The sequence below is a fragment of the Neopsephotus bourkii genome, unplaced genomic scaffold (genome assembly GCF_033783945.1).
Source record: "Neopsephotus bourkii isolate Nb327-2 ecotype Australia unplaced genomic scaffold, CSIRO-AGI_Nbou_v1 NB_272, whole genome shotgun sequence".
NCBI lineage: Eukaryota > Metazoa > Chordata > Aves > Psittaciformes > Psittacidae > Neopsephotus > Neopsephotus bourkii.
Genome location: NW_026900781.1, coordinates 9,496,122 through 9,511,484, shown reverse-complemented (window position 1 = coordinate 9,511,484; position 15,363 = coordinate 9,496,122). Strand labels below are relative to the sequence as shown.

The 15,363-nt window shown below is 42.1% G+C and overlaps 1 protein-coding gene across 1 annotated transcript in view; it reads right to left on the bottom strand.

Annotated features, from left to right (window-relative positions):
* TXNDC5 (thioredoxin domain containing 5) overlaps nt 1–15,049 on the bottom strand; it is a 43,946-nt gene extending 28,897 nt beyond the window's left edge. The window contains exon 1 of the mRNA XM_061346535.1: nt 14,936–15,049. The gene's annotated coding sequence lies outside the window, so the exon portion shown is untranslated. The remainder of the gene's footprint in view (nt 1–14,935) is intronic.
* Nucleotides 15,050–15,363: the final 314 nt, after the last annotated feature.

Sequence of the window (15,363 nt, the reverse complement as noted above, 5' to 3'; positions counted from 1 at the left end):
TTCTGATATGTATTTTGAAACAGCAGCTGAAATAGTGTCAGCAGAGGATGCTAATAGCCGGAAACAGTGAGAGAAAACAAGAAACTTCCCAAGACCCTCAAAGAAGAAATACCTATCACATTATCCAGCCCCGCTAATGCGGTCTTTGAGCAGGAAAAGCTGATCCTCTAGGTTTACAATTTTAAGACCTGTGTTGGTCATGTTGAGCTTTCCTGATTTCTGTCACTTAGAAATGTCTTAATTAAATCTTTTCCACCTTGTGAAAGCGGTGTGTACACACTTCTTTGCAGTGCTTGGTTTTAAATGGAATAAAAATAGCATTTCAGGAGTTGCTATGGTTCCATAAAAGTTGCTCTATTCTGTTCCATTCCTTCAAATAGAATCTTGACTATATAATTGACCTATTGTACTGGTTTTGTCTGAGATGGAGTTAAATTTTCTTCATGCAGGCTCTGTAGGAAGGACAGGAAGGGAAGATGAGGAGGGGACATTGCCCTCTATGTTAAGGACTAGCTGGAGTCCATGGAGCTCCAACTGGGGATGGATGAGAAGACTATGAGTCAGGATTAAAGGTGATATAATAGAGGGGTTTGCTACAGGCAGTCTGACCAGGAAGAGAGAGTGGATAAGGCCCTCTATAGACACATAGGAGCAGCCTCACTTTTACAAAACCCAGTCCTCATTGGGAACTTCAACCACCCTAGTATCTGTTGGGGACAACATGCCAAAAGCATAAGCAATCCAGGAGGTTCCCAGAATGCACTGATGATAACTTCCTTTTCTAAATGAGAGAGGAGTTGTGCTGAATGACCTTATTCTCACCAACAAGAAAGGGCTCGTGTGGAAAGTGAAACTCAAGGGCAGCCTTGGCTACAGTGACCATGAAATGCTGGTGTTCAAGGTCCTTAGGGTAGCAAGGAGAGTGCACAACAAACTTGCCACCTGGACTTCAGGAGAGTAGACTTTGGTCTCCTCAGGGATCTGCTTGTTGAAGTGCCCTGGGACAAAACACTGAAGGGAAGGGGGGCCCAAAAATGTTGGTTAATATTTAAGAATCACCTCCTCCAAACTCAAGTCATTTATTCCATCAAAAAGGAAGTCAGGTAAAAACATCAGGAGGCCTCCATGGATGAACAAGATGCTTCTGGACAAACTCCAACCCAAAAAGGAAGCCTACAGAGGGTGGAAGTAGGGATGGGTACCTTGGGGGGATACAAAGCAATTGTCCTTGCAGTCACAGATCAGGTTAGGAAAACTAAAGCCCTCAGGGAGTGAAATCTGGCAAGGGATGTCAAGAGCAATAAGAAAAGATTCTATAGGTATGGTGGTGATAAAAGGAAGACTAAGGAAAATGTGGTCCCTTTCCAGAATAAAATAAGACACCTGGTTACTTGGGATATGGAGAAAACCATGATGCTCAATGACTTATTTGCTTCAGTCTTCACTGCAAATGCTCCAGCCAGACCACCTAAGTCACCCAAGAAGTCAAAGGCAGGGGCTGAGATCATGAAGGCTGCCCACCATAGGCTGGATGGTCACACCCAAAGAGATGTGATCAACAGCTTGATGTCCAAATGCAGACCAGTGATGAGTGGCATCCCTCAGGGGTCAGTATTGGGACTGGTGCCGTTCAACATCTTTGTCAGTGACATGGACAGTGGGATTGAGTGCACCCTCAACAAGTTTGCTGATGACACTGAGCTGTGTGGTTCAGTTGAGACACTGCAGGGAAGGGATGTCATCTAGAGGGACCTTGACACACTTGTGAGGGAGGCCAACACAAACGTCATGAAGTTCAGCATGGCCAAGTGCAAGTTCCTGCACCTGGGTCGAGGCAATCCCAAGCACAAACACAGGCTGGGTGGAGAATGGATTGAGAGCAGCCTTGAGGGATAGGATATGGGGGTGCTGGTTGATGAGAAGTTCAACATGACCCTGCAGTGTGGGCTTGCAGCACAGAAAGCCAACTGTATGCTGGGCTGCATCAAAAGGAGCGTGACCAGCAGGTCGAGGGAGGTGATCCTGCCCCTGTACTCTGCTCTTGTGAGACCTCACCTGCAGTACTGTGTACAGTTCTGAGGCCCCCAACATGAGAAGAGGCAAGTCCAGAGGAAGGCCACAAAGATGATCAGAGGGCTGGAGCACTTGTCCTATGGAGACAGGCTGAGTTGGGGTGGTTCATCCTGGAGAAGGCTCTGGGGAGACCTTAGAGCAGCCTTCTAGTATCTAAAAGGGGGCCTAAAAGAAATCTGGAGAGGGACTTTTTACAAGGACATGTAGGGATAGGACAAGAGGGAATGGCTTTAAACTGAAAGAGCATAATTCTAGATTGTATATTAGGAAAAGAATCTATGATAGCGGTGAGGCACAGGAACAGGTCACCCAACAAGCTGTGGCTGCTCCCTCTGGAAGTTTTCAAGGCCAGGTTGGATGGGGCTTTGAGCAACCTGGTCTAGTGAAAGGTCTCCCTGCCTGTGGCAAGCAAGTTGGAACTGCATGAGCTTTAAGGTCTCTTCCAACCCTAATCATTTTATGATAATAGTTCCTATTGTGCTGTGTTTTGGATTTGTGACCAAACCAGTGTTGATAACATGGGGATGTTTTAGTTATTGCTGAGCAGTGTTTACACAGCATCAAGGCATTCTCTGCTTTTCATGCTGCCCTACCAAGTGAGCATATGGGGGATGCACAAGATGGTAGGAGGGAACATAGCTGGGACAGCTGAACCCAACTGACCAGGGGGATATGATATTCCATATGGTGTCACAGTTGTCAGTAAAAGCTGGAGAAAGAAAGGGAAGAGGAGGCATTCAGCATTACAGCATTTGTCTTCCCATATCAATGTTACGTATAATGGAACCCAGCTTTCCTGGGGATGGCTGTGCATCTTCTCGCTGGTGGCAAGTAGTCCATGAAATCCTTATTCTGCTTTGGTTGTGCACACCTGTTTTGCTTTACCAATTAAACTGTCTTTATCTCAACACAGGAGTTTTCCCTTTTTTACCCTCGTGATTTGCTCGCCCATTCCCAGTGGGAGAAAGTGAGCAAGAAGCTGTGTGGGGCTCAGCTGCCCACTGGGGTTAAACCACAACACTAACCCAAACCAAGATGCTTTTCTCCAAACATTCCCCACACCCCCCCCCCCCCAGTTTGGGGAAATCTTCTAAAACTCCAGGAGTTTTCCTCCAATCACATTCAAAGACTGCACTGAGATTCTTTGATTTAATACTTGTTCATAGCAATTGGCAGGCACTGGGAACAAGTGTGCAGCAGTGGCAGCTGCTAGAGCACAGCTGACTTTGAGACATCAGACAAAACCTGGAAAATCAGAACAGCTTTCACTACACACTGTATAGTGTGATAGTATACAAAACATAGAGAAAGGTCAGTTTTACCATAGGCTACCAGACTCCACTGAGTCAGTATAGTGCTGCCATTTGTGTTAGCCCTGATTTTTGTCCCCATGATTTACAACAAATATTGGTTATTTTAGTCATTTGTATCTCAGGCGTAACACCTAACTGGCCATGTAAATGTAATTTTCTCAATTATGTTCCACTGTTAACTCTACCTATAATCCACCAAAAAAAACCAAGGACAAACTCATATGTATGACCCCCAAGAGACTTTTAAAGCTCAGAATACAGCAACTTGTGTTTTGACAGCTGTCCTTTGAATCCCAAACTATAACCCCTCGAGGGACATAGCATTATGTAATTTTAGTGACAGCACAATTGTCATTCAGCTAGAAAGAAGGATATTGTGATCTCAATGGAAAAACGATACTACCATCTGTAAGCTTATAGCCCTTTTTCTTTGGTAATTTGTACCTCTCATGAAAGGTTAGGAGTGGAAATTACTACAAGCTGCTGAATAAAATGACATCATTTTGCCACCCACAAAATGTTACCAGTTTGACAGCCTAGAAAATGGCAGTAAAGCCTAGCAGTAAGGAAAGAGCAATACCAAGGCAAGTGAGCACTCTTCTTTCTGGAGGAAACCTATGCTCATTGTGTTGGCTGACCGCCATCTCTGTGGGACTGTGACCACTGTGGCCACAAACTCCAGTTTCAATAGTTGCTTTCCCCACTGGCTGCAGGAAAGGAATATATAATTGCTGGAAATGCTACTGATTATTACAGTTCAGTCAAATGAAACAGAATTTTGCTTTCAGGCAATTTACTCTCAATTGTAAGCCACTATGCAGCAAAATTAATAAACAGGGAAATTCAGTTATGCAATTAGAAGTTGTTAGGAAGAATAGGATAATATAGATTGAAGATTTCATGGATCATAAAGAAAGAATTTCCTGTCTATTAATTCTGCAGCTGTTTTAATGTGCTTCTCTGAATGATGGAATACTGGAGGCTATTTTTTTCCATGGTTGAATTCTCTTCCATTACACTGCACACACCCTCTTAAGTAACCTGCAGCTGCTTTTATCTGCCACTATGAATGATGGTCCATTGTGATATTTGACACATTAGAGAGCCCTGTGATTTCTCCACATACCCCAAATAAAACCAACCTGAAGCTCAAGAAACAGAGGCTGCAAGCATGAGTAGGATTTTAAAATGTCCTGGGATATCCAAAAGGTGAATGTGGATTAAGAAAAAAGAAACTAAAAAGCATTTGTGTGGACAGAGTTACTCACTCATCATTTCTGGCCAGCTCCACATGCTGTATAGCAAGAAAACTGGTTTTAATTATTTTTTAATCAGCACTTTTTCCCTGATCTGCCTTGTACCCTTCTGGTGGCTCACAACCAGCATATTCCTATGTCCACCCAAAGAAAAGTTGGACTCTGATGTTGCTCTTTCAAAGCCAGCTGTAATTCCCAATAAGAGCAATTTTTTTCACTTGTTTTTTCTCTTCTGAACTGCAACACCACCTCTCTTTAGAAAAGAAGACCCCAAACTATGGAGGACTATAATTCTAACTGACAGGACTGCCATTACTTAATGTTTGTTTTATACTTTCAGTATGTCACTTAATCTAATTTGGATGTTTTGCAGCACTAATGAACTTCTTTTCCCTGTAACAGCTGATGTCAAACGCAGGATTTATAGTTTAACAGGAGCAGAGGAATGCACAGCGATTCAAGAATAAAGCAAATAGCCAGACTTTTAAATGTGAGTTAGCTGATCAGGATTTAAACACAGATGTCTTCCTTATGTGCACTTCAATCCCTTGAAACTTGCCTTTTCTGTCACTACAATCTACAGTTTTGCATTTCTGGTACAAGGACTTTTTCTTTCTAGTTCTCACCAAGCCAACAGCTTCTTTCTTTATTTTAAGCTCTTTATCTCACTGCTTTGTCTTACACCTTCATACCCATGCTTCTCAGTATTTCCCTTCTTTGGGTATGGAAGCATATCAATTAAGAACTTACACTCTATCCTACAGATTGTAAAATTAGCTCTCCAGCTATCACATGACAAATGAAAGAAATATTTAAAAAATGTATTAAATAATCACTGTTTCTTTCTAAATCAGGCTAACAGTCACCCCCCTTTCTATTTCACATATATGACAAACCCATCTAAGACACACAGAAAAATAACCTACCAGTCATGATCCCCTTGGGTTCACAAAAGGAAGAGGTCTACAGAAAGGCTGTTACTACACACGAGAGGAACAGCACAGCATTGGTAGGAAGAAAGTTTGGAGACAGTTAAGGAACGCAGTTTGTAAAACATAAGATGGGAGCAGTTAGGGTAAAACAAGAAGAAAGTAAAACAGGCATGGTCTGCAGTACAGCACAAGAATTTGTGAGGAGAAGAAATATCTGAGTTGGAAAGGTATGAAGACATGCACGTTGTTTGGGGGAGCCAGGTGTCTATCCATATAGACAAAGGAAGAAGAAATCTAAAAGAAGCTACAGCAACCTATGTGTGCCTGCTGCAGGACCTAGGATATACTGCAGGAGAGATGGTGCCTGGCCGGGAACTGTGTTCTTAATCTGTCAACCAACTGGAGGCCAAGTGTTCACGTATGTAACTTTAGAGCATAAGAACAGCTGTAAATTACCTTGTGTCCTACTTTCAGCTGGGATAGAGTTAATTTCCTTCCTAGTAGCTGGTGCAGTGCTGTATTCTGGCTTTAGTCTGAGAATAATGCTGATAACACACCAATGTTTTAGTTGCTGTTAAGTAGCACTCTAACTCAAGCACTTTTCAGTCACCCATGCTCTGCCAGTGAGGAGGGGCACAAGAAGCCAGGAGGGAGCACAGCCAGGACAGCTGACCTGAACAAGCCAAAGGGATATTCCATACCACAGCACGTCATGCGCGGTATATAAACCAGGGGAGCTGCCTGGGAGGGGTTTATTGCTGCCTGGGGACTGGATGGGCATTTGTTAGTGGGTGGTGAGCAGTTATATCATGCATCACTTATATTTATTGAGTTTGAATCCTCTCTCTCTATTTGTTGTTGTTTATGTCAATTATTAAACTGCTCTCATCTCAACCCATGAGTTTTGCCTTTATCCAAATCCCCTCTTCATCTCAATGGGGTAAGGGCAGGGGGCAGAGAGTTGCTGGCTGGGGTTAAGCCACTACACCTCGGTTGGGATACCCTACCTCAGTCTGCTGCATGAATCAGTGACTGCAGGGCACACCATGCCCGCATGGTAAAATGTTACTTGTTGGGGAACAGCCAGTCTGCCCTGAGAGGACCTCTCAGAAAGGACTGTCAACACTTAGAACTTTTTACCGATCATTATAAGGCAAGGGTCACCAGAGTGACAAACATTTTAGAAGATGCTAATTCCTTGTTAAGCCGGACATCTTATCAAAGTCCGATATAAAGTCACACACTTTAAAACAAGGGATCATGCCATAACATAGACAGTAAAGAAAGGTATTCAGGAGGGAAGAGCTTCACGAAGCACTCAGGAAGCATTTAATGAGAAGGCCAGAGACCAAACATGGTGGGACACTTCCCTAAAAACCCAGGAGAGGGAAGGGAGAGCATTCGTGGTCAAAGGCAGCAGGAAAAGAGAGAGGAAACGGGAAATAATAATGTCACAAAACCCACCCAAAAAGACAAATCTTCAAAAAAAGATGAAGTCATCAAGGAGGCCAAAGCTAGCAGAGAAGCATGCCATCATTCCCCTGGACACAGGAAGTCATCTAGGAACGTTATGGAAATGGGTGTAATGGGGAGACAATAAAGGAGAGGACTGCAGCTAACAGTAGCTGACTTGACTAGACAATGAGTTAGCCAGATTAGCTTTTTCTAGCTTAACCTGAGCGATCTGTTTGACTCCTGCTTGGTAGAAAAAGACTTCAAAACATCATGCATGTTAAGGACTGCTTTCAACAAACGTATTACCACTACCCCTTCACGAGACAGGAAGAGGGGCTGTGGTAAGGATCGTTGGAGTCTGTTTTGGACACACGTAGCCAGCACAGTTTCATCAGCTTTTCTGTCATTCTCCTTATGTGTCCAAATGGTTCTCAAGCAGAGACTTCTGTTTTAGGAGCAGTAACTGTGTCCTTGCCATTTCAGTTTGCTCTAAGCTGCTTTAGCCATCAGAGGTTTTGGAATCATCATTCTCAATGAGAAAATTCGCTCTTTTTGTAGAGAGAATTTAATCTTATCTCATGAAACATGAGTGTGTTTTTAGTTTAGCATTTAGTGTGCTAGAAAAGTATTAAGTACCTGTATTTCTGATCTAATCCTTGGGTAAATACCACCAAATCAGTGACTGTAGCTTTAGGCATTCAGCCAGGGAGAAATTAGTTTTCTGTGCTGATGTTCTCAATGGAAAGCTCAGGTACCTCAAACAATTTAACAAAACTAAACATGCTAACTCTTCTGTGAAGGTTCAGTCTATGAGATAAAAAACAAACCCTTCCTTGATTGCCATCTTGCCAAGATATATAGACCATATGTGTGCCTACTACTAGAAAGTATTAAATGAAATATTATTCTTTGATACAAGCTCAAACACAGTTTGTTAAAGCTCTGCATGTAGAAAATTAAAAATCTTATAATTAGGCAGTGGCAGTCACGGATGGCTTAGAACATCAAACCTTTGAACAGATAAATCTATTTTCTTTCTCCGCCTCATGTAGAAGAACATGTAGTTTGATCATGAAGCAGGGAGGTACCAAAGACAGTCTGGGAACATTCAGCCAGTGGCATAACCCACTAAAATCCGTGTTTCTATCAAGCCCAGTCTTAACGGAAAACCCTTCACCAGGAAGTACTGTTTCTTAAGCACTGTTGTGGGTCATAAGATTCTTCTTAAAGACAGTCACCAGCAAACACCTCTCCAAAGCTTCATTCTTTACAAAACTGCCATGTAAATAAAGTGCATTTTATTCCACATATTCTCCTACTTATCTTACTTTTTGAAGGAAGATGGCAAGGGGGAGAATCTCACTCTGATTTTATGATATTAAAAATGTATTTATCCTCACATATTGCTTATGAACTTGTTTATACTGACCCATGATTTCATATGCTCAAAGCCAGCAATTGGCTCAGGCTCTGACTTTTACACTGAAGAGCTCTGAGTCCCTGCCATCAACAGAAACTGAGCCATAGCTAGCTGTTTTTCATGGGTACAAAGCACTATGCAGAGTCTGTGATGGCAAGCAGATCTTATTGCTAAATAAGTAATTCAGTATAGGCATTTACAGGTCATTCCTGCTGGCAGAGGGCATGTGAGGCACTGGAAACCAGACACGCATCTCACCTTCTAGGAAAAAAAGGAAAGCACCTTTCCTCTCACACCAGCAAGATGCCCTGAAAAGTGGATATACTTTTTATCCAATTTACAATGTTATCTTCAAGAAATAAAATATTATTTGGGAAGACTGACTCCATTTTGAAAGAGTATCTCAGAGTTTTACACTGCCTTCCAAAAACATTAGGATAGTAACAGGCAAGGGCTAAGCATGTTTTGGATGATTGGAGCAGAAGAGAGAGGAAACCCAGGGTTAAGATGCAGCACTTGTTCACTCAATATTTAGTCAGTGTAACACTTAGTTCAGATGTAATAGTCCAGTCTGCATATATTTTATTCCATTTCTAGTGTAAAACTGAAATAACGCAAGCAAAGAACAGAACTGAGTGTCCTACCTCCTGTGCTACTGAGTACCCATGTTTCAAGGTATTGTGGGGAAAACTACTGAGAAGTGATAAACATTTATCATCCAGGCTTATATGTCAAGGAATATTTCTACTTAAAGACTCATGTGACAACCTTGCTTTGCTTGTAAATATATACCTGTTTCTAGGACCTGCAGAAGCTTTCAGCAAAAAAGGAATCTCAGACTCTGAGTTAACCACATTAAAATGAAAGGGCATAAAGCTATCAATGAAACCACCTTTTCCCTCCATTTGTGAATGAGATGGATCCGAATGAAGGCTGCCTGGTCAAAACAACTGCTTTGACCATAGTATGAGGAGGTTGGTGTAAGTGCTGGAAGAATGGAAAGGCATTTTTGGCTGTACCTCAGGGAAAGCACAAGCCACCCTTTCCACATGTTTGCAGGATGTGGATCCTGTTCAGTGCACAGAAAATCTTCCTTGAGCGGGCAGCACCTGTGACAAGGGCTCTTGTTTCATCCACCGAGATGTGATTCTGGCTGCAGTTTCTTCCCCTGTTATCTCAAAGTAGAGGCAATACAAGGTTCTCTAGATAAGGCTGTGTACATACGGCTTGTTTACAAAGGGAATATATTTTTTAATGGAAGATCCTGCTTTTAAGGTGGATCTTTCATTATAAGCATGTAACTGACAGGCAGCCGACTTGAGCCTCCAGCACTCTCAGCGGGCAGGTACTGCCTGCACCAGCCTACCTCAGTCATCATCAGCTGAAGTATCCAAACTGAAGCCTTCAGTGCTACCGGGTTTGGAGAGACACAATACACCCAAAACCTTCCTGATGAGTACAGTGACAAGTCTGCACTTTTGCCCTACTGAAAATAAATTTATACTCAATCCATGTGAGTGATGTGAGGATTAATTTTTGAATACTTGCAAATTAATTTGGAAAAAAGGTACCATAAACAGTAAACATGTTCTCCTGAGCACTCTGGATAGCAACTATAGGAACAAGTTCCAGCATATGATTAACTTTTGCTTTATTCTTCCTCTAACTTTGTTGTTTCCTGTTCCTTGTAACATATTCACTCAAACTACAGTGAGGTTACAGCTGCTGTCACACAACTCTACTTGGACATCCCTACTGTGTAGGGAAAGATCAAAACATGGATTTACAAAATTTGAGAAATCATGCTGAAAAATAAGCATTGTAATACCTGTTGTTACTATTAGCATCTGTTGTCGCAGTGGCATCTGGCTTGGGACTTCTGTTTGCTGATAAAGTTCAGGTACCAGAAGAACAGCTTCTGTTCTGGAGCTCGATACAGCTCCAAAAGTCAACACACATCATTAGCTTTATTACAGTGAATCACTCTTTCAAGCCTTCACCTGCTCAACATCTGACAATTAAAGGAGACTTATTATTTCAGGTACTCTAATGTAGCAATTACTACTGTTACTAACCCAACTCATACATTTGAGATGCTTATTCAAGCTTCTGTAAAGTTGGAAGGCACTCAAAAAAATCAAAGGCTTTGGGTCATTTCCATCTTTATCTGCTTGCACTGTCAGTGTCTGTCCAAAATGGGACACTGCAAATAAAGAGGGGAGTATTTACATGCTGCATTTCTCATACTGACGTGCCTTGAGTCCCACTGATGCAAATGGACCTGGTCTTATGTTGTAAACTATTGATTTCACATGGTAATATTGTACAATATTGCCTGTCTGCTATTTGTACGAGGCACCTCCCTGATACACCAAGTACTTTAAGACATCGCTTTTCCAGTCACTGAACAACACAACGAAAACTAAAAAAGAAAAAAATAAAAATCACAACAAAAACCCACCGAAAAACCTGTCTTGCAATTATTTTTAGTCTTTAATAAGTTTTTGTATGTTGTTAATTCATGAAAACTGCTTCAGGAGGTGTCCTGGGAAATCAAGGAATGTTAAGGCTGGCGTGCTCATTCCCAGGCTCACATGTTGAACTCTGCAGCAGTGTTCCAGAATAACACCTGCAGAAAAATCAATGTAGCTTTGTCTCTTTTGCTCCTCACAGCCTTGTTCCCCTCTATCTACTCCGTGAGGCAGCCCTGACCTACCCACAACAGGCATTTTCAAGAGTGCCCTGTAAATTCAGTCCTGACACTGGGGACACATTTGAGGTTTGTATCTCTCCTCTTTGTATGCTCATGTATTAAGGAACCATAGCAGCTGCTTAAGGCCAGTATCAGAAATGCAACCACAACACTGTCCTCCTCACCATCTCATCAGGGCACTAGATGACACATTTCTTGGAATATTCCAACAATGTAGGCAGGTTATTCTTTTTGCTGAGCCCTGGGTCCCAGCTAAACACCTTTTTATGCTCTGAGTATCCTTCCAATGCTGGACCACTCACAGTTCATGAACAAGAAACCTCCCTGAAGTAAAGGCAAAGCTCTGTGAGGTGAAGCCAAATTCAAGCTGATGTTTCAGCAGCTTCCAGCCACCACCTTCTGAACTGTCCTTCCAAATCAAGCTGCCATCCCACACTTGACTCTTTCTTTGCTGGGGGCTGTCCTGGTGCTGTATATGCACGATGTCTGAAACTCTGGGAAAGTTCCAGTGTCCTCTGCATCAAGAAAGAAAATTGCTTTTTCATGAGTGCATTTAATTACTAATAGAAAGGCATTGTCCACAGGCAGCTCAGAATAGCAGTGTTTGTTGAAAAATTAAGTCTCATAGATATACAGCTCCTGAGTCTGTTTGGATCCTTTAGGGGACAGATTCTGCTAAAATCTACAGAGGTGGGTTAAGCTAGAGGAGATACCAATTTGTACTTGGAGGAAGGGTTATTTGCCTTTACCACTTTCAAGTGCTATTTTTAAGTAACATCAGGTGCTCTTTCTCAAACAGTGTTCAGTGCTATTTGCTCTCCAGTCTCAAAAACACTTTCCAGGTGCATTTGCTGAGTGTTAGTAGATTAACACACTGGGGAGGGAAGACAAACCCAAAGCAGCTGCATCTGCCTGTGTAGAAAGACTTCTGTGTTACCCAGCTTTTAGAGTCCTTTACTCTGTAAAAAAAGAAAGGTTACTGCCTGGCATAGCTATCAGATACACATTTTGGATGTGTTCTTAAGTAATTTGGGGTGAGAAATGGATTGGAGAAAGACGATCTCAACGCTTAGAGTCCTCTTTGAGCCAATGTTACTGCTGTACATAAAGAAACAGCTCTAAGAAGCTGAAGAAGTGGAACATTCATGGATGGTGTCCATCCAAAACTGAAATACCAGGATGCTGCCAATGCCAGTAGCGTCAGGGAGTTCTCTCAAGCTCTTTGAGATAGCTGTGGTGTGAATATAGCACAGTAATCTGTGAGAGGATAAAAAGTTCTACCAGTTGCCTAAAGTAGCCTCAGGGCATAAATGGAGAAATTATAAACCGCCATCCAATATGTTTGGTAATCATGGCTGTGGTGGAAACAACTGACAGTCTTGGCACCACACTTCTGAATCTCCTCCATTCTGAAACATAACTTACCTTGTGGGTTCCTTTTACTCTTACTTGGGACTGACTGGCTTTTCTTGGCCTTTCCAGGTCAGGAAGTTAGCAACAGCCTTTTGGAGCTGAAGCATGCTCTGCTACACACACACAGTCCTGCTGCACCCAAAGTGGCCATACATTTTGATCTGTTTTTAGAAAGACATTTATGACAACGCTCCCTTCTGATCTCATGAGAAGGTGTTTAACTTCCTCACTCCCAACCTTTCTCTTGGGAATCCAGTGTAGTCCATGTTCCTTATTTGTATGTTGTTACTGATAAGTCAAGAAATTTACAACACTTTAAAGAACTAGATAACATCCATCCAGGATGAAGAATGGTGTTCCAGCTTCCTCAAATCCTTGTAAAATATATATATATAATCTGGATGAAAAATACAACTGAGTCTTAGGCAAGGTTAATGTGATGACCCAAAAAGGAGGCTTAAGGAGGTACTAGATGGGAAGGAAAGAGGCACGATGAAAACTCAATAGGCAAATTGATTTGATAGCACATTAAAATAAAAGCAGTTTACATCAAGTGTCAAATAAGTTGCTAACACTTATATAGCTGAATGCTTAGAAACACCAGGTAAGATTATAGGCTGAAACCCCGAGTACTTTAAGGGGCAATCAATAATGGTTTCTAAAGCCATGTTGGTGACACGTTAACCCTGGGCTGAAGCTGGGCACCAAGAGGCTCTCAGCCACCACTTACCATGCTGATGTGAGCAGCTTCTGAACCCATCGCTCCTTTTGCTTCTGCTCCTCACCTGGTAAAGCCTGTTGGGGCACTAATCCTGCTGCCAAACACCCAGCACAAGGGGAGGGCGCCACAGCAACAAGTAGCTGAACGTGGGGGTCACTGCCAGTCCCTACCTAGAGTTAAGGCAGCCCATGTAGCATCTCTAGCCCTGGCCCTGCAGCCCCTGCCTGCTAGTGGCTTCCAAGTTGACACTGGCTAACAGCCCATAGTGCCATCACTAGGTACCCCAAATGACCTTGCACATCATGGCAGTCTCTTTATCAGGAACAGGAAAGATACAGTCAAGAGATTAATTTCATTCATAGAACAGACTGCACTGATTTCTCCCTAGAGTGTGGTTGCATTTTGTGAGAAACATACTTTTCAGTTTGTTGATTTCTTATTTTGCCTTGTGATCTAATTGTAGCTTTTTCCTTTCCTTCCCTGGCACCACACTGGCTATTATTTATTTATAAAGCAAGCAAAAATGGGCTAAAAGGAAAAAAAGATATAGGAAAGGTGTGGTCTCTTCCTCTAGTAATACCCAGTCTATATGTGATGGGACAAAGTGAGAGTGAGAAGACAGGAGGTTGAGGTCAGCTCATAGACAAAGATTACAGCATAAGTACATTTGGGGTGTACAAATTTTGTAAAAGTGTTGGCAATTCACAGGAAATCATTACTTTGCCACCCTGAACTGACATAAACCTCGGAAATCAGTAACTTTCTCAGCTCTTGGTCTAGTGGTTCTGAAAAGTTGTACTGTAAGCCATCTTTGGGGGTTTGTTTACCCCACTTCTTTCTGTTGTGAAACAAAAATAATGTTAATGGTTCAATAAAGCCTAACTTTAGAATTCAAAATACCAGGAAATTTAAAGTTTAAAAAGGAACAGCGATTTCGTGTCCTTGCATTGATGGAACCAGAGTCCTAAATTGGATATGACGCTACATACAAGCCATGTCTTAGATATGAAGTGAGAAGTAGCATGATTAAGGAAACCAAAGCAGAGTTTGAATTGAACACCTGTTTTGGTGGGGACAGCATGTGTCTGTATCACACTTGCAAAGAGCGCATTGCAAGAGCTGAAGAGCAACAGATAACAAAAGGTTAAATGAGAGATTTAGTTTAAGTTATAGAGAAGATAGGCCTGTAGAAAAAGAAGTGGAAGGATCTCGGTGTGTTGCAGCTATACAGACATAGGAGAGGATAGAATAACATGAAATAATCTCTAGCAAGCGAGACTGGAAAGATGGTTTCTGACACCGAGTCAGGTGAAGAAGAAAATTTGAGTAAGGCACATAAAAAAATGCAGAACAAACTAACATGTGCTCCAGTTTCTCCTTAATCTGAATGGGGTTTAGCAGTATGAAGGCCAGCTACAGCAGACAATCTACACCACTTCACAATGCTGCTCACTCTGAACCGCAAAACTTACCATATTTTTTTTGTTAAATTGCACATATTAAGTCATATTTCATTAATCATGATGGGTTGTATGCCACATAGAACTTTATTTCCATGGGTTTCATTTGGATTCAAAATGCTATTTGAAATAGCCATTTTGTCTAAGAACCCATGCAAATAAGAGCTGTAGAGCTCTACCTATCTGAGAGTCATCATGTCTGTGAAGTCTGAATTTATCTGAGTTGCTAGCAGGGGGATCTTCTCTGAGAGAGAACCACGATGCAGTCACAAAGTGAAACTGACACAATTTTTGTAAAAGAATTTGCCTCAGGTGTTCCTACTTTGTACTCTCAAGCAAAAGAGCCCCGAGAACCCAACACAGTTGATTCAATATGACCAGGTGCTCACTATTTTGCAGAATAAGACTCAAGAGAAGCAGGTTGTAACATCCAGTACCAACTGTTGTGAGCCCATTTCACGTCACCCACAGTGCAGGATATGATGACTTGCTCACATTTAAGAATACAGCATGTCATCTGAGAGGAGCTTACCCAATTCAAGGATGAGTGTGCGCTCATCAACACTACTTACCTCAGGACCAAGTTATCTTCAGGGTTTTGTCCGTG